The 25758-nt window shown below is 43.7% G+C and overlaps 1 pseudogene; it reads left to right on the top strand.

Moving 5' to 3' along the window:
• The first annotated feature begins 1442 nt into the window (after positions 1-1442).
• Positions 1443-25296, top strand: LOC125516852 (uncharacterized; annotated as a pseudogene).
• The last annotated feature ends 462 nt before the right edge of the window (positions 25297-25758 follow it).

Here is a 25758-nt window from a genome sequence, read left to right as displayed (position 1 = left end):
CGTGTCTGTGGAGGCTGCACTTCCGTGGATTCTTTTCCGCTATTCATGTACCTCACGTGACACACGCGATGTCTCTATGTGGTGGTGTCACATGGCAGTTTCTCTTCAGACTACACAACCGTGCCTCTGCCACCACTCTTTTGTGCGTTCAGGTGGTTTGTACCCGTGCCTCGAGAACGCCAATTCGAAAGCCGTACCTGTGCGACAAAAGTCGCAATTCCGTGCCTGTATACGTTGCAGTTCTGTGCGTCCTGTACCTGCATTCGCTTGTCTCAGGAGACACGCTGACTGTGACTCTACGTGCCTGTGGTGCCAGATGCCAGTCCGTGAGGGGATGCGGTGGCCGTGACTCGTCGTGCCCATGCTTCTACACGCCCGTGCCTCTAGACACTTTAAAACTGTGGCTCTTTCACTTCTACCATTGATTCGTTGCTTGTATTTGATGTATCCTCATGTGATAAACTTCACGTGTCTATGTGTCTGCGGTGTCACATGGCTGTCCCTCTTGAGAGTTTGCAACCGTGCCTCTCGAACAGAGTGTTCTTACCGATGCCTCTGCCACCTCTCTTTTTTTCATCCAGAGGATTTGTATTTGTGCCTCGATAATGCCAATTCGAAAACTGTGCTTGTGCGTCAGAGAAGCTGCAATTCCATGTCTGTATGCAGAGGGTGTCTAGCGGTGGCTCGAGAACGTTAATTGCAAGGTCATATTTGTGCCTTGCCAAGCCGAAGCACGTGCATGTAGAGGCTATGTTTTCGTGCCTTTGTTGCCTGCATTCACGTGTTTCCGGCGAGTTGCTGCTTGTATCTCTACGTGCCTGTGGTGATACCCGTGCCTGTGGAATAGACACGTATGTGCGTCGTGTGCCTACATACCCGTGCCTGATAGACACGTATGTGCGTGTTGTGCCTGCATACCCGGGCCTCACCTGAAACCAGCCTTGACTATCGAGGGACAGATGTTGTGAATCTAGCTAGATGAGGCACAGATGAGTTTTGGCCTTCAGATCTAAGGCGTACGGCTGGCTATTTGTTTTCTTCATTGGATTCTTCCATTGGTGGTCTTCTTTCAAAGGAGGAATTGATGACCGATCTGCCGGCTGTTCGATGTGACTATTCAGTGTGTCAGTTACCGTAAAATAAAGTTAGAGGCTCCTCGATTTCTCCACGGCATCAAATATTTGTGCACAGCCGTGACTTTACGAAGTGCATGGTTTTATGTGCTTCGGAAGCACAACCGTCTATTCGCTGTTCCTAGTTCACACGTTAATGCGCATTGTAACTCAAAGGTCCCTTGCCAAGGTTAAATACTGGCCGTGTTTGTGAGGTTTTCATATCGTATTGTAGCCACAGAACATCAGTCAGTTCCCAGCCTCCTCGCCACTCCCCAACCTTGTCGCAGGGTCTTAGGAATCTCCATTGGCACCTTGCTACTCGTTGCCATGGACGACTTTTTGAACACCACTAAGTACCATTCTATAGTTGCCGATGGTAACACGAAGCTCGACGTGTGGTACACCAACGAGCCTGGTAAGGTGGATGAGATCATTCGCTTGTACGAGGACTGGTTGCGCGAGGAGAAGCACAAGTTTGTTGGTCTCGGCATGGAGTTCAGCGAAAAGATTGTTATGGGCGTAGAAAAGTCGCTGTCATGCAACTGGCTATGCGGAATCATGTTTTGCTCTATCACTTCTGCAGGGCCAGGACGGAGTGCCCTGCCCTGAAGAATTTCCTTGAGAATAGAGGTATAACTTTCTCTAGTGTGGGCGTCAGGAATATTAGAGATGCTCCTTTTCAAGATTTCATCAGAATTCCAGAAGGGTACCATATCGACATCCAAGAGAAGTTTATGATCAAAGGCGGCGAAGAAAGGGACTCCATGGAGGACTTAGCAGGAGCCATCATTGACGAATCTTATTCGAAGCTGGAGTCATCTTTTCCAGAACTTCTTCGTCACTACTGGGATTGGAAGCCACTTACTTTTGATCACCTAAAATATGGAGCTACTTTAAGTGAAGATTTCATTTTCGTTAGTTTTTGCCTTTGTTGCCAGAACAGTACTTGTTTTTTTTGTATATTCATTTTTTAATTTGATTTTCCTTTAGGAAGGGTATGTGAGCTATGAGCTATACCGCCGGTTTCTGTCGATGAGGGACATCCTGCATCGTCGCGGTCTTCCTGATCTCAGATGGCGAGGACGTTTCTGAGGAGTAGTCCAGGTGGAAATGCCGACAAGATGGATTGTGTGATGAATTGGTTATTGTATGGGGTAGTATTACATAGACTGATGAATTTGTAATTGTGGTTGTTTTATTTTGAACCGGATGGAGTTGACTAGTTTGGAAATTTAAGTTTATTTTCGTTCCATTATGTTTTTCTTGATTGGGTGCCTTCAAGAATATTTTCCTGTATGATTTGTCGCTACGAGTTGGTATAAGATGAGATGTATTAAGAGGAGCACTCAGATGTGCACTTTCGTGATTCTAGGCAGCGCACAGTCATCTGTTCAGGGAGGCATTGATTTTGTTTTAGGCAAGGCACGCTCTGGTCTTATTAGTTTGCTAGCTTCTTCACTGATAGTTAGGGGCTTTACTTTTGCTTTGTGTTTGTACTGTGTTTGGCACAGTTGTTTTTATATTGAATATATGGCTGTGATTGTGTGTTTGAAATGGTTTTATGCAGAGCTTGAGTGTGTTTAAGATTCTTCAGATTTTCTCACTTTGCTATCTGTTTCAATATATGTTGTTTGTTTCAGTATATGTTGTCTGTTTTAGGGACGGTAATCCAGTGTGATACTTGCTGTGGGAGTATTGTGTTATCGACGGTTGCATTATGTTAGTATGAGTCACTGTCATGGTTGTATGTTCTGTAATATTTCTAGTTAGTCTGCTAGTGAAGTCACGTCTGTCTAGTTAGTGGAGCCATGTGCTATGTTATGTTGAGTTAGAGTTCTGTCTGTTGTTCGCAAATGCTTTCTCTTACACGTTCGCTCGGAGAGGCACGTCTACGATGTTACTCAAAGGCATGGTCGTGCCTTTCTTTCGAAATGTTTGCTTTCACTTATTTGCTGAGAGAGACTCGTCGTTGAAACTTGTGAGGTCACGGACCTTTTACAGTTCAAGTCACGGTTGTTCTTCTGTTTTGGTATTTTTTCAGTTTAGTCGTCTATCACAGAGGATGGTTCTTCTTTCGTTAACTTGAGCCATGGTCGTGCTTCCATGACTCATTTGGCTTGGAGAGGGACCGGTGTTAAGCAGTCGAGAGGGGACGGTCCTGTGGTAACTGGTGGCGCACTTGTGTGTGTCAGCTTAGTTATCCGTGTTGGGGAACGTAGTAGAAATTCAAAATTTTCCTACGTGTCACCAAGATCTATCTATGGAGAAACTAGCAACGAGGGGAAGGAGAGTGCATCTACATACCCTTGTAGATCGCTACGCGGAAGCATTCAAGAGAACGGGGTTGAAGGAGTCGTACTCGTCGTGATCCAAATCATCGGAGATCCTAGTGCCGAACGGACGGCACCTCTGCGTTCAACACACGTACAGCCCGGTGACGTCTCCCATGCCTTGATCCAGCAAGGAGAGAGGGAGAGGTTGAGGAAGACTCCATCCAGCAGCAGCACAACGGCGTGGTGGTGGTGGAGGAGCGTGGTACTCCAGCAGGGCTTCGCCAAGCACCACGAGAGACGAGGAGAAAGAGAGGTAGGGCTGCACCAACGGGGAGAGGAACTCGTGTGTATTGGGCAGCCCAAACCTCAACTATATATAGGGGAAGGGGAGGGGCTGCGCCCCCACCTAGGGTTCCCTCCCTAGGGGTGGCGGCAGCCCCCTAGATCCCATCTAGGGGCGGCCAAGGGGAGGGGAGAGGGGGAGGCGCACCAGGGTGGGCCTTAGGGCCCATCTGCCCTAGGGTTTGCCCCCCCTTCCCACTCCCTTGCGCCTTGGGCCTTGTGGGAGGCGCACCAGCCCACTCAGGGGCTGGTCCTTTACCACTCTTGTCCCATGCAAGCCTCCGGGGCTGGTGGCCCCACTTGGTGGACCCCCGGGACCCTCCCGGTGGTCCCGGTACGTTACCGATAAAACCCGAAACTTTTCCGGTGACCAAAACAGGACTTCCCATATATAAATCTTTACCTCCGGACCATTCCGGAACTCCTCGTGACGTCCGGGATCTCATCCGGGACTCCGAACAACATTCGGTAACCACATACAAACTTCCTTTATAACCCTAGCGTCATCGAACCTTAAGTGTGTAGACCCTGCGGGTTCGGGAACCATGCAGACATGATCGAGACGTTCTCCGGTCAATAACCAACAGCGGGATCTGGATACCCATGTTGGCTCCCACATGTTCCACGATGATCTCATCGGATGAACCACGATGTCAAGGACTTAATCAATCCCGTATACAATTCCCTTTGTCTATCGGTACGATACTTGCCCGAGATTCGATCGTTGGTATCCCGATACCTTGTTCAATCTCGTTACCGGCAAGTCTCTTTACTCGTTCCGTAACACATCATCCCGTGATCAACTCCTTGATCACATTGTGCACATTATGATGATGTCCTACCGAGTGGGCCCAGAGATACCTCTCCGTCACACGGAGTGACAAATCCCAGTCTCGATTCGTGCCAACCCAACAGACACTTTCGGAGATACCCGTAGTGCACCTTTATAGTCACCCAGTTACGTTGTGACGTTTGACACACCCAAAGCACTCCTACGGTATCCGGGAGTTGCACAATCTCATGGTCTAAGGAAATGATACTTGACATTAGAAAAGCTTTAGCAACGAACTACACGATCTAGTGCTATGCTTAGGATTGGGTCTTGTCCATCACATCATTCTCCTAATGATGTGATCCCGTTATCAACGACATCCAATGTCCATGGTTAGGAAACCGTAACCATCTATTGATCAACGAGCTAGTCAACTAGAGGCTTACTAGGGACATGGTGTTGTCTATGTATCCACACATGTATCTGAGTTTCCTATCAATACAATTCTAGCATGGATAATAAACGATTATCATGAACAAGGAAATATAATAATAATCAATTTATTATTGCCTCTAGGGCATATTTCCAACAGTCTCCCACTTGCACTAGAGTCAATAATCTAGTTCACGTCGATATGTGATTAACACTCAAGGTCACATCCCCATGTGACTAACACCCAAAGAGTTTACTAGAGTCAATAATCTAGTTCACATTTACCATGTGATTAACACTCGATGAGTTCTGGGTTTGATCATGTTATGCTTGTGAGAGAGGTTATAGTTAACGGGTCTGAACCTTTCAGATCCGTGTGTGCTTTACAAATCTCTATGTCATCTCCTAGATGCAGCTACCACGCTCTATTTGGAGCTATTCCAAATAACTGTTCTACTATACGAATCCAGTTTACTACTCAGAATAATCTGGATTAGTGTCAAAGTTTGCATCGGCGTAACCCTTTACGACGAACTCTTTTACCACCTCCATAATCGAGAAAATTCCTTAGTCCACTAGTTACTAAGGATAACTTTGACCGCTGTCATGTGATCCATTCTTGGATCACTCTTGTACCCCTTGACTGACTCATGGCAAGGCACACTTCAGGTGTGGTACATAGCATAGCATACTGTAGAGCCTATGTCTTAAGCATAGGGGACGACCTTCGTCCTTTCTCTCTATTCTGCCGTGGTCGAGCTTTAAGTCTTAACTTCGTACCTTACAACTCAGGCAAGAACTCCTTCTTTGACTGGTCCACCTTGAACACCTTCAAGATCATGTCAAGGTATGTGCTCATTTGAAAGTACCATTAAGCGTTTTGATCTATCCTTATAGATCTTGATGCTCAATGCTCAAGTAGCTTAATCCAGGTTTTCCATCGAAAAACACTTTTCGAATAACTCTGCATTCTTTCCAGAAATTCTACATCATTTCTGATCAACAATATGTCAACAACATATACTCATCAGAAATTCTATAGTGCTCCCATTCACTTCTTTGGAAATACAGGTTTCTCATAAACTTTGTATACACCCAAAACTTTGATCATCTCATCAAAGCATACATTCCAACTCTGAGATGCTTACTCCAGTCCTCAGAAGGATGCTGGAGCTTTGCATACTTATTAGCATCTTTCAGGATTGACAAAACCTTCCGGTTGTATCACATACAACCTTTCCTCAAGAAAATCGTCGAGGAAACAATGTTTTGACATCCTATCTGCAAGATTTCATAAATAATGCAGTAACTACTAACACAATTCCAACAGACTTTTAGCATCGCTACGAGTGAGAAAGTCTCATCATAGTCAACTCCTTGAACTTGTCGGAAAACATCTTAACGACAAGTCAAGCTTTCTTAATGGTGATACTTACCATCATTGTCTGTCTTCCTTTTAAAATCCATATGTACCTAATAGCCTTACGACCATCAAGTAGTTCTTCCAAAGTCTACACTTTGTTTTCATATATGGATCCTCTCTCGGATTATATGGCCTCGAGCCATTTTGGAATCCAGGCCCACCACCGCTTCTCCATAGCTCGTAGGTTCATTGTTGTCTAGCAACATGACTTCCAAGATAGGATTACGTACCACTCTGAAGTAGCACGCATCCTTGTCATCCCACGAGGTTTGGTAGTGACTTGATCTGAAGTTTCATGATCACTATCATAAGCTTCCACTTCAATTGGTGTAGGTGCCACAGGAACAACTTCCTGTGCCCTGTCACACACTAGTTGAAGAGACGGTTCAATAACCTCATCAAGTCTCCACCATCCTCCCACTCAATTCTTCCGAGAGAAACTTTTCCTCGAGAAAGGACCTGATTCAAGAAACAATCCCTTATTTCTTTTAGATCTGAGACAGGAGGTATACCCAACTGTTTTGGGTGTCCTATGAAGATGCATTTATCCGCTTTGGGTTCGAGCTGATCAGTCTGAAACTTTTTCACATAAGCGTCGCAGCCCCAAACTTTTAAGAAATGACAGCTTAGGTTTCTCTAAACCATAGTTCATACGGTGTCATCTCATCGGAACTTCGTGGTGCCCTATTTAAAGTGAATGTGGTTGTCTCTAATGCCTAACCCATAAACTATCGTGGTAATTCGATAAGAGACATCATGGTATGCATCATATCCAATAGGGTGCAGTTATGATGTTCGGACACACCATCACACTATGGTGTTCCAGGCTGTATTAGTTGTGAAACAATTTCCACAATGTCTTAATTCTGTGCCAAACTTGTAATTCAGATATTCATCTCTATGATCATATCATAGATATTTTATCCTCTTGTCACGACGATCTTTCAACTTCACCCTGAAATTACTTGAACCTTTCAATAATTCAGGCTCGTGATTCATCAAGTAAATATACTCAACATCTACTCAAATCATCTGTGAAGTAAGAACATAACGACATCCACTACATGCCTCAGCACTCATTGGACTGCACACATCAAAATGTATTACTTCCAACAAGTTGCTTTCTAGTTCCATTTTACTGAAAACGAGGCTTTCAGTCATCTTGCCCATGCGGTATGATTTGCATGTCTCAAGTGATTCAAAATCAAGTGAGTCCAAACGGTCCATTTGCATGGAGTTTCTTCATGCATATACACCAATAGACATGGTTCGCATGTCTCAAACTTTTCAAAAATGAGTGAGTCCAAAGATCCATCAACATGGAGCTTCCTCATGCGTTTTATACCGATATGACTTACGTGGCAGTGCCACAAGTAGGTGGTACTATCATTACTATCTTTTGGCATGAACATGTGTATCACTACGATCGAGATTCAATAAACCATTCATTTTAGGTGCAAGACCATTGAAGGTATTATTCAAATAAACAAAGTAACCATTATTCTCCTTAAATGAATAACCGTATTGCGATAGACATAATCCAATCATGTCTATGTTCAACGCAAACACCAAATAACAATTATTTAGGTTTAACACCAATCTTGATGGTAGAGGGAGCGTGCGATGCTTGATCATATCAACATTGGAAACACTTCCACCACATATCGTCAGCTCACCTTTAGCTAGTCTCCTCTTATTCCGTAGCTTTTATTTCTAGTTACTAACACTTAGCAACCGAACCGGTATCTAATACCCTGGTGCTACTAGGAGTACTAGTAAAGTACACATCAACACAATGTATATCCAATATACTTCTATCGACCTTGCCAGCCTTCTAATCTACCAAGTATCTAGGGTAATTTTGCTCCAGTGGCTGTTCCCCTTATTACAGAAGCACTTAGTCTCGGGTTTGGGTTCAACTTTGGGTTTCTTCACTAGAGCAGCAGCTGAATTGCCGTTTCATGAAGTATCCCTTCGTGCCCTTGCCCTTCTTGAAACTAGTGGTTTCACCAACCATCAACAATTGATGCTCCTTCTTGATTTCTACTTTTGTGGTGTCAAACATCGCGAATATCTCAAGGATCATCATATATGTCCCTGATATATTATAGTTCATCACGAAGCTCTAGCAGCTTGGTGGTAATGACTTCGGAGAAACATCACTATCTCATCTGGAAGATCAACTCCCACTTGATTCAAATGATTGTTGTACTCAGACAATCTGAGCACAAGTTCAACAATTGAGCTTTTCTCCCTTAGTTTGCAGGTTAAGAAAATCGTCGGAGGTCTTATACCTCTTGACGTGGGCACAAGCCTGAAATCCCAATTTCAGCCCTCGAAACATCTCATATGTTTCGCGACATTTCAAAAACGTCTTCGGTGCCTCAACTCTAAACCGTTTAACTGAACTATCACGTAGTTATCAAAATGTGTATGTCAGATGTTCGCAACATCCACAGACGACGTTCGAGGTTCAGCACACTGAGCAATGCATTAAGGACATAAGCCTTCTAAGAAGCAATGAGGACAATCCTCAGTTTACGGACCTAGTCCGCATAATTGCTACTATCAACTTTCAACTAATTTTTTCTCTAGGAACATATCTAAACAGTAGAACTAAAGCGCGAGCTACGACATAATTTGCGAAGACCTTTTGACTATGTACAGGATAATTAAGTTCATCTTATGAACTCCCACTCAAATAGACATCCCTCTAGTCATCTAAGTGATTACATGATCTGAGTCAACTACGCCGTGTCCGATCATCACGTGAGACAGACTAGTCAACATCGGTGAACATCTTCATGTTGATCGTATCTTCTATACGACTCATGCTCGACCTTTTGGTCTTCTGTGTTCCGAGGCCATGTCTGTACATGCTAGGCTCGTCAAGTTAACCTAAGTGTTTGCATGTGTAAATCTGTCTTACACCCGTTGTATGTGAACGTTGGAATCTATCACACCCGATCATCACGTGGTGCTTAGAAATGAACGAACTGTCGCAACGGTGCACGGTTAGGGGGAACACTTTCTTGAAATTTTAATGAGGGATCATCTTATTTACTACCGTCGTTCTAAGCAAATAAGATGTATAAACATGATAAACATCACATGCAATCAAATGGTGACATGATATGGCCAATATCATATTGCTCCTTTTGATCTCCATCTTCGGGGCTCCATGATCATCATCGTCACCGGCATGACACCATGATCTCCATCATCATGATCTCCATCATCATGATCTCCATCATCGTGTCTTCATGAAGTTGTCTCGCCAACTATTACTTCTACTTCTACAGCTAACGGTTAGCAATAAAGTAAAGTAATTACACGACGTTTAAGTTGACACACAGGTCATAAATAAATAAAGACAACTCCTATGGCTCCTGCCGGTTGTCATACTCATCGACATGCAAGTCGTGATTCCTATTACAAGAACATGATCATCTCATACATCACATATATCATTCATCACATCCTTTGGCCATATCACATCACATAGCATACCCTGCAAAAACAAGTTAGACGTCCTCTAATTGTTGTTTGCATGTTTTACGTGGCTGCTATGGGTTTCTAGCAAGAACGTTTCTTACCTACGCAAAACCACAACGTGATATGTCAATTGCTATTTACCCTTCATAAGGACCCTTTTCATCGAATCCGATCCGACTAAAGTGGGAGAGACAGACACCCGCCAGCCACCTTATGCAACTAGTGCATGTTTGTTGGTGGAACCGGTCTCACGTAGCGTACGTGTAAGGTTGGTCCGGGCCGCTTCATCCCACAATGCCGCCGAATCAAGATTGGACTAGTAACGGTAAGCATATTGAACAAAATCAATGCCCACAACTACTTTGTGTTCTACTCGTGCATAGAAACTACGCATAGACCTAGCTCATGATGCCACTGTTGGGGAACGTAGCAGAAATTCAAAATTTTCCTACGTGTCACCAAGATCTATCTATGGAGAAACTAGCAACGAGGGGAAGGAGAGTGCATCTACATACCCTTGTAGATCGCTACACGGAAGCATTCAAGAGAACGGGGTTGAAGGAGTCGTACTCGTCGTGATCCAAATCACCGAAGATCCTAGTGCCGAACGGACGGCACCTCTGCGTTCAACACACGTACAGCCCGGTGACGTCTCCCATGCCTTGATCCAGCAAGGAGAGAGGGAGAGGTTGAGGAAGAATCCATCCAGCAGCAGCACAACGGCGTGGTGGTGGTGGAGGAGCGTGGTACTCCAGCAGGGCTTCGCCAAGCACCACGAGAGACGAGGAGAAAGAGAGGTAGGGCTGCACCAACGGGGAGAGGAACTCGTGTGTATTGGGCAGCCCAAACCTCAACTATATATAGGGGAAGGGGAGGGGCTGCGCCCCCACCTAGGGTTCCCTCCCTAGGGGTGGCGGCAGCCCCCTAGATCCCATCTAGGGGCGGCCAAGGGGAGGGGAGAGGGGGAGGCGCACCAGGGTGGGCCTTAGGGCCCATCTGCCCTAGGGTTTGCCCCCCTTCCCACTCCCTTGCGCCTTGGGCCTTGTGGGAGGCGCACCAGCCCACTCAGGGGCTGGTCCTTTACCACTCTTGGCCCATGCAAGCCTCCGGGGCTGGTGGCCCCACTTGGTGGACCCCCGGGACCCTCCCGGTGGTCCCGGTACGTTACCGATAAAACCCGAAACTTTTCCGGTGACCAAAACAGGACTTCCCATATATAAATCTTTACCTCCGGACCATTCCGGAACTCCTCGTGACGTCCGGGATCTCATCCGGGACTCCGAACAACATTCGGTAACCACATACAAACTTCCTTTATAACCCTAGCGTCATCGAACCTTAAGTGTGTAGACCCTGCGGGTTCGGGAACCATGCAGACATGATCGAGACGTTCTCCGGTCAATAACCAACAGCGGGATCTGGATACCCATGTTGGCTCCCACATGTTCCACGATGATCTCATCGGATGAACCACGATGTCAAGGACTTAATCAATCCCGTATACAATTCCCTTTGTCTATCGGTACGATACTTGCCCGAGATTCGATCGTTGGTATCCCGATACCTTGTTCAATCTCGTTACCGGCAAGTCTCTTTACTCGTTCCGTAACACATCATCCTGTGATCAACTCCTTGATCACATTGTGCACATTATGATGATGTCCTACCGAGTGGGCCCAGAGATACCTCTCCGTCACACGGAGTGACAAATCCCAGTCTCGATTCGTGCCAACCCAATAGACACTTTCGGAGATACTCATAGTGCACCTTTATAGTCACCCAGTTACGTTGTGACGTTTGGCACACCCAAAGCACTCCTACGGTATCCGGGAGTTGCACAATCTCATGGTCTAAGGAAATGATACTTGACATTAGAAAAGCTTTAGCATACGAACTACACGATCTAGTGCTATGCTTAGGATTGGGTCTTGTCCATCACATCATTCTCCTAATGATGTGATCCCGTTATCAACGACATCCAATGTCCATGGTTAGGAAATCGTAACCATCTATTGATCAACGAGCTAGTCAACTAGAGGCTCACTAGGGACATGGTGTTGTCTATGTATCCACACATGTATCTGAGTTTCCTATCAATACAATTCTAGCATGGATAATAAACGATTATCATGAACAAGGAAATATAATAATAATCAATTTATTATTGCCTCTAGGGCATATTTCCAACAATCCGTGGTTAGAGAAGCACGTTCTACGTGGAAAGAGGCACGACAGTGCCTCCGTGACCCGGATTACTGGAGGTGAGTCATTGAGGTGAGTCATTGAGTGGTGTTCTAGTGCAAGGAAGTGATGTGTTGAATATCATGTTTAGAACTTTTGGAAAAAATATGATTCTTATTTGTAAATGTTTGTTGTTCAGGAATTTAAGACTTGACCATTTGAACGCACAACTGTGTTTAACGGGATCCATAGCAGATATCTTGGACGGACACAAAAATAGGTGAAATGTTGTTGTGATTACATATGAGTCGATATGGCTGTCTGAAACAATGTTCGGATGGCTCCAGCTAAATTAATGCAAATTTAAGCAGTAGTCATCTTCTTCCAACTCTTCTTCTTTCGCGCCGGATATTGTACTTGTCGTGGACGATGCTCAGTGCCTCAAATACATGGCCAGTGTTGTGGTTGGATGTTATCATTTTGTAAGTTAGTTGTTCTCTCATTGGTTTCACATGGATCTGCAAACACATAACCGTGCAAATTAATAAAATTTATTGCAAAACTTAATGTTCAGCTGGCTTGGATGAACGTATGTTGATGTGTTGTCAATGAGAGTGAACTTACATTATTGATAAAAAATGAATTATTATTCATATTAATGAGCAGCATCAAATGCATGGTGTAAATAGCACTGTCATCCTTGAAAATTGAGAGCATTAATGTCTGTGATTAGAAGGTGAATAGTAGGTATGGGATGTGTAGTGGAACAAAAAGATGCATGGTTTAAATGAGGTAGAGCTACAGTTAAAAGAAACTTACTCACTGTCTGAGTTACATACACTCTGCACATGTTTGACATGAAAGGAGGCCATGGTGTGAGGATAGTTGTTGTAAGCAGAATGGTAAGCTCTCTTGAAGTTTTCGATGACAATGTCAGAGTGTTCCTTTATACCATCGCAATTGATATAAGGACACAGAATTTCGAAGCGACGCATTGCAAGATTCACGATGATGAGGTAGATAAAATGTGGATCTTTTCTCACAGGTATTAAGACCTAAAACAATTGACAGGGAATAATATCATTGTAACAAGAAAAACTTGTAGAATCAAAGATGAACACTGGGCAGATAGAGTGAGTAGGGTGAACTCACGATGTTACATTTTTTGGGCAGCCTGTACCTAATAGTTTTTTCCACAATCTGTTCCTTGAGTAGTTTTGTGCTTGCTCCTAGAACTTTAAATTTATCCTGCAGAAAATTGTAGCTGTGTCACTCAGTGTGGTAGTAGTAGTAACTGTGATTTGTTATTATTATTTATGAGAAGCAAGAACTTACAGAAGCGTCCATGTACATTATATGCTTGTGCACAAATTTTGGCGTTGCGTAGAATTGTTCTTTCATCAGCAACGCTGAGTAAGCATCGACCACGAATGAGTGGATATATCCGTATACCTTCATTGACAAACCTAAAGTTCGATGATCGGCCCAACGTCGATCGACGTAGAATATCCTCTTGCTGTAAAAAAACAAATGAATTTTAAATCGTAGGATTTCTTTTTAAACATAAGATGAAACGATTAGCATTATTAAACGAAGGGACCAAAACTTTACTGTAACAGGAACAACGAATTCATTACCTATCATTTTGCTTGATACCTGGCGTATTGTCGACGATTGTTTCATACACTTCTTTCTCCTCGTTTGTGGAATCTCTTATTTCCAAAAGTTGGCAGTGATCTTGATGGTCATTCCCTTGGTCAGTGAATAGAGTCTGTTCTAGCTCAGAATGATGTGGTGAGGCTGGAAGACATGACCACCGGAGTTCAATTGACCATTACTAATTTGCAGACGACCCTCATTATAATTGTTGTTTCTTTGGAACATTAGGCGTTGTGGTTGGTGTTGCATGTGCAGTTTTAATGTTCTGACAGTTGGATTACCGGTTGAGCTTGAAAGAATATCTGTTGGAAAATGCTGGAGAGGATGGCCGGAATACTGCATGATGTTGAACTGTTGTTGCAAGGCACTATAACTTTGCCCATTAGACCCACCTCTGTGTGGTTTCTGATTGTTCTGCTCTTGAGGTTGGCGTTGTTGGCACCGTGTTGTGCTGTTGTTCTGAGCATCATTGTGTTGGGGGTAGTGGGCATCACGGACAGTGGTTTGTTGCTGGTACTGCTTGTGACTTTGGTTGTTCATCGCATATGGTGAGCGCTGGATTTTGTTTGAACCGTCGTTATTCTGAGCACCAGGATGTCGGTAGAAGTGGTTTTTGATACTAGGAGCTGGTTGGTTGTAGTGTTGGGACAAGGGAGTTGCTGGTAAACTTTGGGACAAGACAGTTTGAGTTAAACCTATAGAGTATGACGTATCAAAGGCCTGTGTGGGGTGGCTACCGCCTGACATTGATCCTGATCTGCTAGGTATAGGTGGCTCTGAATAGTTAGGAAGGGAAGATCTAGCTGACGAGCTTGAATTATTGGCCAAGTGTGAGATAGTATCAGGTTGGCATTGTTGTGATGTTACTTGGTTATGAAAGGGTTGTTTCTTTTTTTGTTCAATGACTCTGTCAAGTTGTTCATAGATAGATGGGTCAGACCATATTTGATCATCATTAATGAATCCACAATTAAGGAGGATTTTGTGGTTGTCAGCTTGTAGAGACTGGTTGTTTGCAATTTCTGTTGAATTATGTGGAGGATCCAGTATCCTAACTCTTTTCATAGGAGGCACTGTACACTTGTTACCTGGATCTTCTGACTGCTTTAAGGACCTCTTGTGAGGTGCCATTTGTGGTTCCGGTTCTGGCGGATGTGCGCTTGTGGTAATAGGGACGCTGTCTGTGGGATCAATAGGTGGTTGCTTCGTACACTGTTCATGTTCTTCTGCAATGTTATTGTCTTCTGCATTGACAGATGGTGCAGCAACCAGTCGAGCATAACTAGTGGATGGAATTGCTTTTCCCGTGTCCAGTACTGAGCCAGAACCGCTGGCAGAATCATTGGGGACTTCTATTGTAGGAGGAAGGGAGGAAGTAGCTCTTGTGCGTTCTGTTTCAGCAATGTTCTTCTCGTCACTCAAAGTTGAAACAAGATGGACCTTATCTTCCTATAGCGAAGAAGAACGTTGTCCAGTGACATTGTTTGATTTTTGTGCAGGCTGGGATACAATGAGGCTTTTTGTGTTGGTTGAAGAGTTGTTGTGAGCGCTGTCAGAACCGCTGGACCGTGCAGTAGTTGGTGACGTTTTCCCAACGTGATAAACAGGTGCTCCAAGTGTATCTGCTGAGATTGGATCAGTCAGTAATTGTTTGTCAACCGCAGAGTGCGAGGCTAATGTTTCTGTTGCAGTAGGTTTTGCTGTTTCCTCCAAGAGTTTTTCCAGTGGGCTTGTCAGAGAGTTGTGGTCTGCAGATCCTCCAGCAGAATTTTGGGTTTCAATCGGTACAGAACACTCAGATGAATTTTCACCTGTCATTATAATTGCCCCGCTCTCCAGCATCTCGGATGTTGACACGGAGGGCTCATGGACCGGCAAGCCATCAAGGCAGTTGTGCAGATGGTTATGAACTTTGTCCAGATGAATCTTGGCTTGTTCATCAATGTCCTCTTTGTTGTGGTCGATCCTGTTCACTTCCAGTAGCAACTTAATCTGGGTTGATGATTTTACGTGTGAAGATAGATGAATTTGGGACTGCTCTCTGTCGTACGGATTCTGGGATTTTGGGTCAGGGGTATCGCAGCAACCCTTTAAATTTTCCAGGGAGTATGATGTGGCGTGAAGGACACTGGTTGAGCCACTGCTGGAAGAACTTTGACTGCTTGTCGTGCTAGAACTTGGAAGCGTAGAATATGTTGAAGGGAGTGATGAAAAAGTTTCTTTTTCATTTGAGTTGTCATGTTGCAAGTTGCAATAAACGTCCTGGTCTTTGGTCTTGGTTTCTTTTGCACTAAGATCCCTACCAAGTGAAAGGAGCTTCTTCAATTTCTGCTCGAGAACTGGTTGAAACTGCGAGAAAAGTTCTTTGTACATTTCATTGATAACTTTGGCAATTTTCATCTTGGCCTGGAATTGAAAGAAAACCATCAGATATTATTAAGACCGAGAATGAAAGAAGTTATTAATATCGAAAATGAAAAATATCTTGTGAACTACTGTACGTTGTGTCAACAATTGCAGAAAGGGCATGGAATAATATGCGCAGAAGGACACATGGTGTGTTGCGGGAAGCGCGGCTAACAAAGTACATGAATCATGGTGAACACATTCCTTGAAAGAGCGCAGTCGACCTACCTTACGAAGCATGGTTGATCTACCGTCGTAGGGAAGCAGTGTTACAATTAACACAAAGGCACAGCTAACGTACTATATGAAGCACTTCTATGTTTAATACAAAGGCACAGTTAACGTACTATAGGAAGCACTTGTAGTTTTAACACAAAAAGCACGGATGACATACTATAGGGAGCACTTCTATATTTAACACAAAGGCACAGTTAACGTTCTATAGGAAGTACCTGTATTTTTAACAGAAAAGCACAGGTAACATACTATAGGGAGCACTTCTATATTTAACGCAAAGGCACAGCTAACGTATTATAGGAAGCACTTCTAGTTTTAACACAAAATTACAGCTAGCGTACTATATATAGGAAGCACTGTTAGTTTTAATGCAAAGGCACAGGTAACATATTATATGAAAGCACTTCTTGTTTTAACACAAAAGCACAGCTAACGTACTTTACGAAGCACTGTTAGTTTTAACGCAAAGGCATGGCTAACGTATTATAGGAAGCACTTATAGTTTTAACACCAAACCACAGCTAATGTACTATAGGAGACACTTGTATATCTAACACAAATGCGCAGTTAATGTACTATAGGAAGCACTTTTATATTTAACACAAAAGCACGGCTAACGTATTATAGGAAGCAGTTCTGGTTTTAACACAAAAGCACAGATAACGTCCTATAGGAAGTACTTCTGGTTTTAACACAAATGCACAGATAACGTCCTATAGGAAGCACTTTTATATTTAACACAAAAGCACAACTAACGTAGTATAGGAAGCACTTCTATATTTAACACAAAAGTACGGCTAACGTCCTATAGGAAGCACTTCTGGTTTTAACATAAAGGCACAGCTAAGGTACTATAGGAAGCACTTTTATATTTAACACAAAAGCACAGCTAACGTACTATAGGAAGCACTTCTATATTTAACACAAAAGTACGACTAATGTCCTATAGGAAGCACTTCTGGTTTTAACATAAAGGCACAGCTAAGGTACTATAGGAAGCACTTTTATATTTAACACAAAAGCACAGCTAACGTACTGTAGGAAGCACTTCTAGTTTTAACACAAAAGCATATCTAACGTACTATAGGAAGCACTTCTGGTTTTAACACAAAAGGACAACTAACGTCCTATAGGAAGCACTTCTGTTTTAACACAAAAGCAGAGCTAACGTCCTATAGGAAGCACTTCTGGTTTTAACACAAAAGCACAACTAACGTACTATAGGAAACTGTCTGGATGAACACAGTAGGACATGTATCTATTTTGTAAAAACTTAGGGAACATCATTTCAAACATAAAATCAGGTGCAGAAGCTGGAAATCACTTACGGAACAAAGTTTTTATTGAGGCACAAATTCTTCTATGTAGGCTTCTAGTCTGGGACTCATTTGGAAAAATGGCGCCTGAAAGCCAGGCGGTGGTTGGAAAGGCGTGCGCCTAATGTCTTTCAGCTGCCATGTGGAAGGAAAGAATTACAGTCAAGTCAAATTAATATATGGCAGCTAAGTCATTATGTTGAGTCGAAAAGTTCACCAAAGGAAAATGATGAAAAGTTGACTCACCGTGTGTTTCCCAAAAATTCCGTCCTCTGTTGACAGGCTGTCTATGTTAGCATAATTCTTAATGGCCTCTGTGTCCCACATGACAAGTCTTGCAGGAGTGTCAGGTTCCAAGTCCATAATCTCCGTATCTAGGTACTCAAAATACGTTATCTACAAGTGAGGAAGAGGTAAAATTTAATCATGTTCTTGTAGCTTGTGGGTATAAAGAAGTGTACAAGTTAGTGAACGAACCACTGGAATCAGAAGGCAGCCACACAGGGCGCTTGCGAATCCTTTGTCCTTGAAGGTCTGGAGTGATGTCACCAGTTTCTCTGTGACAACATCGGACCAATCATATGATGATATGTTACTTGCTGGTCCTTCTAGAGCGGCTAAATAGTCAAGGCTAACGCAATCATATGTCGTTGGGCATAGAAATACCGCTGTTGCAAACATCACGAAAACCCGTTGAAACACTTCTCCTGTCAGCTCTGGGGTTATGAGATCAGTTAACTCTCTGATGTTTGGAGCATGCCTAGCACACCGAATTTCAGACTTAACCTGACATCTGAAAGCTTCTGAGCATTTTCTAGGGATAATGTGCCCGCCCAGTAGAATTCCTAAGATCCGGTGCATGGTGTATGAGTTGATAAGGAATCTGTATCCGCTAGGCAGTATGAAACACCTGGAAGGGCAATCAAAATAGCGGACAAGCCAGCGAATGAAACACCTTGGAAGCTCGTGACAACATAGATCTAGAAGGTACCCAAAACCAATATCTCTAACTAGCTGTTTTTGTGGTTCTGTTAGCTTTTCACAGATGAAAAATGAATTTTTGGAAGCTAAGTTTTGTGCTGAACTCTTCTTCGTATTCACCCATTGCAGCAGCTCTATGGACAAAGATAAGAAATGACCTTTAGCAAATGTATTGTTGAACCACATGCTTTTCTGGCAGAAGCTTACATATAAACGCTGAGTCAGCAAAACAGAGATAAATATTTAAGCCGTGATTAAAAATGCAGCTAGAATGAGAGGCATTGATTTCCAAAGAAATTTCAACGACACACGCGAGATGCATGATAAAAAACACCTACTTCGAGGCAGCAAGCTGCTTCTTTGTCCTGTACTCCTCAACAAGCTTTTTGTGCGCTGCATGTTTTAACTCGATCCTTAGTCTCTCTACCTCTAGTTGGTCATGAACCATGAAATCTTGGGTGACAATCTCCGTGCCATCGACAGACTGAGACTGAGTCTCCGACAGCTGTGGGGTGGAATCCATCTCATTGAACTCTACATAAGAGGTCATGAGACATCATCGTTACCAGGCCAGCTATGTAAGATAGTTGTTAGCAGTCCATGTGAGACCATCATCAACAGGTTGGTTAGCTAAGACGGGTTCTAACTCTGAGTTAGTAAGTGTTTTGCAAAAACAGACGTAAATCCTTTGGATCTCTGCTATAGATTGCGGATCTATACAAATAATTTGACCTGTCTCTAGTTGGTTAGCTAAGACGAGTGGTTAAGTTTTGCATGGCTGGAGATATAACTCAAATTAGCAAAACCACGACGCAAGCATGAAGTTGGCATGGTTAAAGTGAGGTTAGCTGAGTCCTAATTTTAAATCCATAACCCCTCTGCTGTTAAGACGGCACAACAGTTTGAGCACGGACCAGCTGAAGATAATTGGATGCGGAACCGATATTCAAATTGCGCCCCACCTGCTATGTTGCGCACATGCGGTGTGTACGCAGCCCGCGAAATTGCTAGCACTGGTATTTTTTTGTTCAAACGTTGAATCGGTGGCATAATCATGGTGAGGATGCAATGGATTACCTGAACAGGAGATCCACGGTGAGTGAGATGAAGGAGACCGATAATTTTTCAGTGACGAGCGAACTCTGCGGAGGGATCAGGGTTGGCTTTCCTTTCGAGAGCTCGCCTGTCGCCACCGATGCTAGATGGAGAGAGATCTGGAACTCATCTGCGGATGACCCCACAAGTTAGTCAAATACTTGGAGGAACTATTTGAGAGCCCACATGTCAGTATGAGTTTGAAGTCCACCTACCACATTTTCTCACCTCAGATGGAGGTACTCCTCGTAGGACTCATATAAGGCCGACCCCACAAGTTAGTGAGAGACTTAGAGGAATTAGTAACTGAGAGCCCACTTGTCAGTGTCATAGACGACCAAGTGAAGTAGACCTACCGCATCTCGTCACACCCAAGAAACATGCCCATCTTTCATGCGTCGCAAAACACACCCCACCTATCAGGTTATTCTTCTCCTGCACGCAAAAAACGAAGTAGCCTCTCTCTTTCTTTCTCTCTCTCTCCCTCTCTCTTTCTCTTTTCTCTCTCTCCGAGATTCAAAATCATTGAAGGGGATCGCTGACAAACTACAGGGAAGGAGACCCCCCCCCCCACAATTTAGAAAGGTGTGTCTTCCGAACAATCAGCGCATAAGATTTGACAATCAAAGGTTAGTAAAAAAAAATATCAACGCACCTTTTGCGCGGCGATTCCTGATACACGAGATTCAATTCATTGATGAATTTGTTGTGGTCGGGTTTCATAGAATAAAACTATTTAGTTTTACACTGTAGCTTTGTTTTGAATTTGTTTTTTGTTTTGTATCCTCTCGTCCTTGTAATACGAGGTTGTTACTTTTGTTAGGTTTCATGGTTATCTTTGTGTTAAGTGTTGCACAAGAAAATTAGCATGAGAGGATCTCACTTTGGTTGAGGCTGTAGTTTAATGAAAAATTAATATATGTATATATTTATATATGTTAATTATATAGAACTAAAAATATATCTCTATTGATATCGACTTCGAAAAGTTTCAACACTGATACTGCAGGTTTATAACCTTTATATTTATTACGTCTCTTTTTCGGGGCAGATGTTCGGGAGTGCATCATCTGGTCAGGACAACAGGGACGGTCGGTCTTTGAACGACATCGACAAGGATTATGGGAGGCAGGTAATAGTAAGGTAGTTGAACATTAGTGTTTGGTCTTTTATTTCTGGGACGTTTGCTGTCAAGGTGTCACCACTGAGAACACCAAATAGTAGATCATTAACAACAACAAAAATGATTTATATATCCTGGATGAATGCTATAATATCTGTTTATCATGTGCATCTACTCTGCAGTTGAGTATCGAGAGGTGGAAGAAAAAAATTACTACAAAACGAGAGGAAGATCAAGGATGCAGATGCTGTCAAACACGCACATGCTATGCGGGCTGGAATAATTGGAGTCAAGAGTGAGATACAAGTTCTTGGCAAACGCCCCAACTAGGAGCATGGTGTGCAACAGACACCTGCCAAGAGGAGCATTCTAAGCAGCAGAGACTCCACTAAGCAGATTGTGCAGGTAACGACAAAAATTTCAAACGCTGGTTTTAACGTATGTGGAAGTTTTAGTCGCACGTGCCTCTAATTATTTTTTGGTTTGAAGACACAGATGCCCACAAAGGCGCAGAGCGGGCGTTGTGACGGCCCAGCGTTTGTAGGCGGTCATAATGAAGAGGTGCAGGGTAACAGGATTTCCTTTGATGCAAGCAGAAGGATCATTGGCAACAAAAGCATTGGTGTTCAAGGATTCGGAACGGTTTGCACAAGCAAGAAGAGCCCAACGACAAAATCAAACATAGGAGCAATAAGCTCTACCATACAGCAGCATCAGAAAGCAATACAGGTGACAACATATACGAACGTGCAACAACATTTAAAGCAAATGTATATTTTTTTGTGAGCAATTTTTTCTTTGTCTTCGTCTGGTATATTTAAATTGCAGTATCTTCCACACGCAGGTGTATGAGGAAGGAAGCAAGTATCGCGGTAGTCCACGAATCAATGAAAACATAAGGCAAGGTCCTTTGAAAGGATCACCTGTGGCGTTCAACATGAGGGGTCCTTCCAAAGAATCTCCGATGGCATTTAAAATCGTCAGCGAAATCATCAATGCACGGAGGTTGTTGCAAGATTTGCTGGACAAGAGAGGCATGGGAAAACAAAGGTGACGTCGGAACTATGCTTTTCAATTCAACACACAAACAGTTTTATGGGAGAACAGGGTAAAGTGGAAAACAGGAGGACGGCTGTCCGTCTTGTACGGCTGTATGTGCAGTTGTGTTCTTTTATATAGGATGTTGTTGTGCGTCTCCGGTTGTATGGTGTAAACAGAAGCACATATGTGCCTCTTTGTGCAGATGTGTGTAGCATGGTCACATTCGTGATGTGAACAATGCCTCTGGTGTACCGCTTATACTCGGTGAAGAGGCACGGGTCTGGTTTTGGTATACCAAATGAGCCCTGATGAGTCATATAAATCTTTTGTTTAGAAATTAAAAAATGCATATGCTGCTCTGGACATCTAATTCTGTTTCTTGCCATGTGTTCAGGATTTGGCGGAGGGGATAGCAGATGAGGGAAAGAAATATCATAGTTCTCCACCCATTTCGAAGTAAATGCAATGTTCACAGGAGCAAGTAGCGTACAGCGCCAACACGGATTGCATGGTAGAAGCAACACAATCCCTTGGTTGCACGAGTGCCGGAGAAACAGGGAGCAACATTGCACAATGCAACATTGGAGAGGCAAACTCATTTATGGATTTGTCCGTGTCATGCAGAAACGATGCCGCTGCGTGTGACAAACAAGAGAGCAGCAGCAGCTCCGCTGTAAGTGGACCTGTGGCTGGTGATGAGACTGATGTCGTCAGAAGTGAATGCGATCAGACGAATGAAGACACGGTAGACAGAATCATCATGGCGCTGCCGACCATTGTAGAGAAAGAAATGGATGACATGTTTAAAGAAGGCAGATACCCAACGATTCAGGAGGTCACCTAAGCGGTCGAACCAGAAGGTGGTATGGTATTCGGATCATTGGATGAGTGCTTTTCCTTTTTCTGCAGATATGCTAGAAAGGTTGATTTTGCTACCAAGCGATCAACGAGCAGAAGATCGACATATGATCAGCAGCTTGACAAGCAGGTTCTTCAGTGCACCAAGGAAGGGTAGAATAAAATAACTAGGAGACATGTTAAGGAGAGAAGGAGCAACTGCTTGATCCGGACAAGCTGCCCAGTCCAAATAACAGCCAAGAGGGATACAGATAGGAGGAAATGGTATCTGAAGAGCGTGCGTCTAGAGCACAACCACGAGCTTCACCCATCTGATTGGATGCTGAAGTTCATGAGATGCTATAAGAAGATGACACCTCAGGAGAAATTCTTTATACAAGTGCTGCAGAAGACGAGGTTAGAACCAAGGAAGGTCATGCAGATTTTTGCTGCCATGGGGAAATCGAGGCGAGAAATTATGTTCGACACGATTGACATAAGCAACATTGCATGCCGGGATAGGGCTGGAGAGTGCAGCACTGATATCGCAGACACCATAAAACTGTTTGCTGATATGTAGAGGCGGAGGCCGGGATTCCACCATGTGGAAGAGACAGAGAACAATGTAGTGCGCAGCCTGTTCTGGACAGACTCCTTGTGTAAGATGAATTATGATCTATATGGAGATTTCGTGTCTTTTGACACCACATTCTCTATGAATATATATGGCTTGCCATTTGCACCAATTATAGGTGTCGACAACCACAGGTCGACCGTCCTATTTGGAGTAGGCCTTTTGAAGGATGAGAAAATAGGGTCATTCAAGTGGCTCCTAAGCATGTTTGTCGAGGCAATGGGAGGTAAAGAGCCGAAATACATAATAACAGACCAGGACCAGGCGATGAAGACTGCAATAAAGGAAGCTCTTTCGAGGACGAGGCACATGTTCTGCTGGTGGCATATTAGGAAGAACCTGAAGGAAAATAACGCAGCAGTGTTTGCGCAGCACCCAGGGATGTCTGATGATATATTTTGAATCGTCAAAAACTCACTAGATCAAGACGAGTTTGAGCGTGCCTGGAAAGTAGCAATTTCTCTGCACAAGGCGGAAGGCAACAAACATCTGAACACGCTATGGGAACTCCGAAATTTTTGGGTGCCGACCTACTTCAAGGACTGTTTCTATCCTTTCTCGTCAACAACCACTCACAGTGAGAGCACGAATTCGATGTGGAAGAATTACGTCGACCACAAGGACACTATAAAAAGGTTTGTCGATGCGTATCACACAATTCAGCAAAATTGCCTCGCCACGCTTGACAAGAAAAGATACCGAACAGAAGAGAAGGCGCCATCACTAGAGACGGGTTTTCCGATTGAAAGACAAGCAAGTCAAGTATACACGAATGAAATTTTCAGGAAATTCCAGCTGGAACTACGGAACCGGACTTACTTCAAGTGCTCTGATCTGGCAAAGGGGAGGCAGTATTTTTTTAAAAAGATTATTGATCCTGGAGATAAAGTGTGGAGACCATATCCCGGCGAGGAATTTGACAGGTCTGAGTTCAGGGTAGATGTGGATGAGCAAAAAGAAATATACAGTTGCAGCTGCAAGAAAATGAGTATGGATGGCATTCAGTGCCGCCATGTGCTTAAGGTGATGGACCAAACAAGCATGATCGATCAACTTCCAAAATCCTTTGTCATCCCCAGATGGACCAGGAATCTATCAGAGTCTAAAAGTTCTGTCTACAAGTCAAGGTGATAGCATGACCATACAAGACGACGAAACTATGAGATTCGGCCTCGCTTACGCTGAGTTGCCGGATATCTGTTCAAATGCATGCAGAAAAGAGAAGGCATACCGTGTGCTGCGTGAGTGTACGGTAGATATGAAAATAAAAGTCATGGCGGCACTTGCCGAGGAACCAGACACAGGCATTCTTGTCGAAACTCTCAAGAACCCTCCCATGAGTGGCTCAAAGGGTACGAAAAAAGGAGATCGAATCAAAGCTGGTTCTGAGAAGAAAGGAAAAGGCTACAAAGCCGCAACCAAGTGCGACCGTTGTGGAGAAAAGGGTCACATGAAAACAAACTGCCCGGATAACCCAGAAGTGCAGGAGAGGATGAGGATTGAAGAGGAAAAGAGGAAATCGCAGCAGGAGAAGAGGGCAAGGTCAATGAAATGGCTGACAACACCATCGAGGACATCAAACGGCTTAGGACAATGCACTCCAAGCCCAGGAGGAAGACGTCAGACGCCAGCAATTCCGACGACCCCACTGGCAGCAGGGAGCATTTACCAAAGTCTTGCATCTAGGCCAGAATCAAACATCACACAAGCCAGGCACACAAAATGCGTGCAGGGAAGCCCGGGACAAGGCACGGAATCTGCGCAGTCCATTTTCAGAAAGGAAAGGTCTGAGTGGAGACTTTTTGGTACCGGAGAACAGTCGAATAGAAAAGTTAAAAGGTAATAATGCAGCTTAAACAGGACGTAAGCAAAAAATAGTGATGACCGCAATATTTTGCTTTGTTTTTATGTATGAATATTAATTTTACAGGTAAATAGGTTGAATAGCTACGCAGAAGGGTGGGGTTGCACAAGGGTCGAGAAGGAATAATGGATCGCTGAACATTCAAAAACAAGGCCGCACGTGGAGCGATGAAATAGCAAGAAATTGGTGGGGATTGTTTATTTTCTTGTGTTGTGGTTATAAGAATGGCTTGTAAGTTAATTTGCTGCAGTTATAGAAACAAAACAAATTTAAATAAGAACGTAAAAGCTTCTTTATGTATTTTTTACTCGGCGGACGAAAATATCAGAGGCACAGGTTTCCTTGTTATTTTCTGCAGTCGCGTCGGTTTCTGAACGTGGATGTTGTAAGAATACAAGCATGCTTCTCTGCTGCGTGACAGAGAGATAAAAATAACCTAAGGGCACAGGCAGCCGCGGCCATGCCACCGGTGAGTGTTCAACCATGACTCTCACGGTTGTATGGTCACGCCCGCCGTTATGGAACGAAAACG

The sequence above is a fragment of the Triticum urartu genome, chromosome 6A (genome assembly GCF_056163025.1).
Source record: "Triticum urartu cultivar PI428250 chromosome 6A, HENAU_Tu73, whole genome shotgun sequence".
NCBI classification, from domain to species: Eukaryota; Viridiplantae; Streptophyta; class Magnoliopsida; order Poales; family Poaceae; genus Triticum; species Triticum urartu.
Note: the sequence above shows the minus strand (reverse complement) of the source record. Positions and strands in the feature narration are given on the sequence as shown.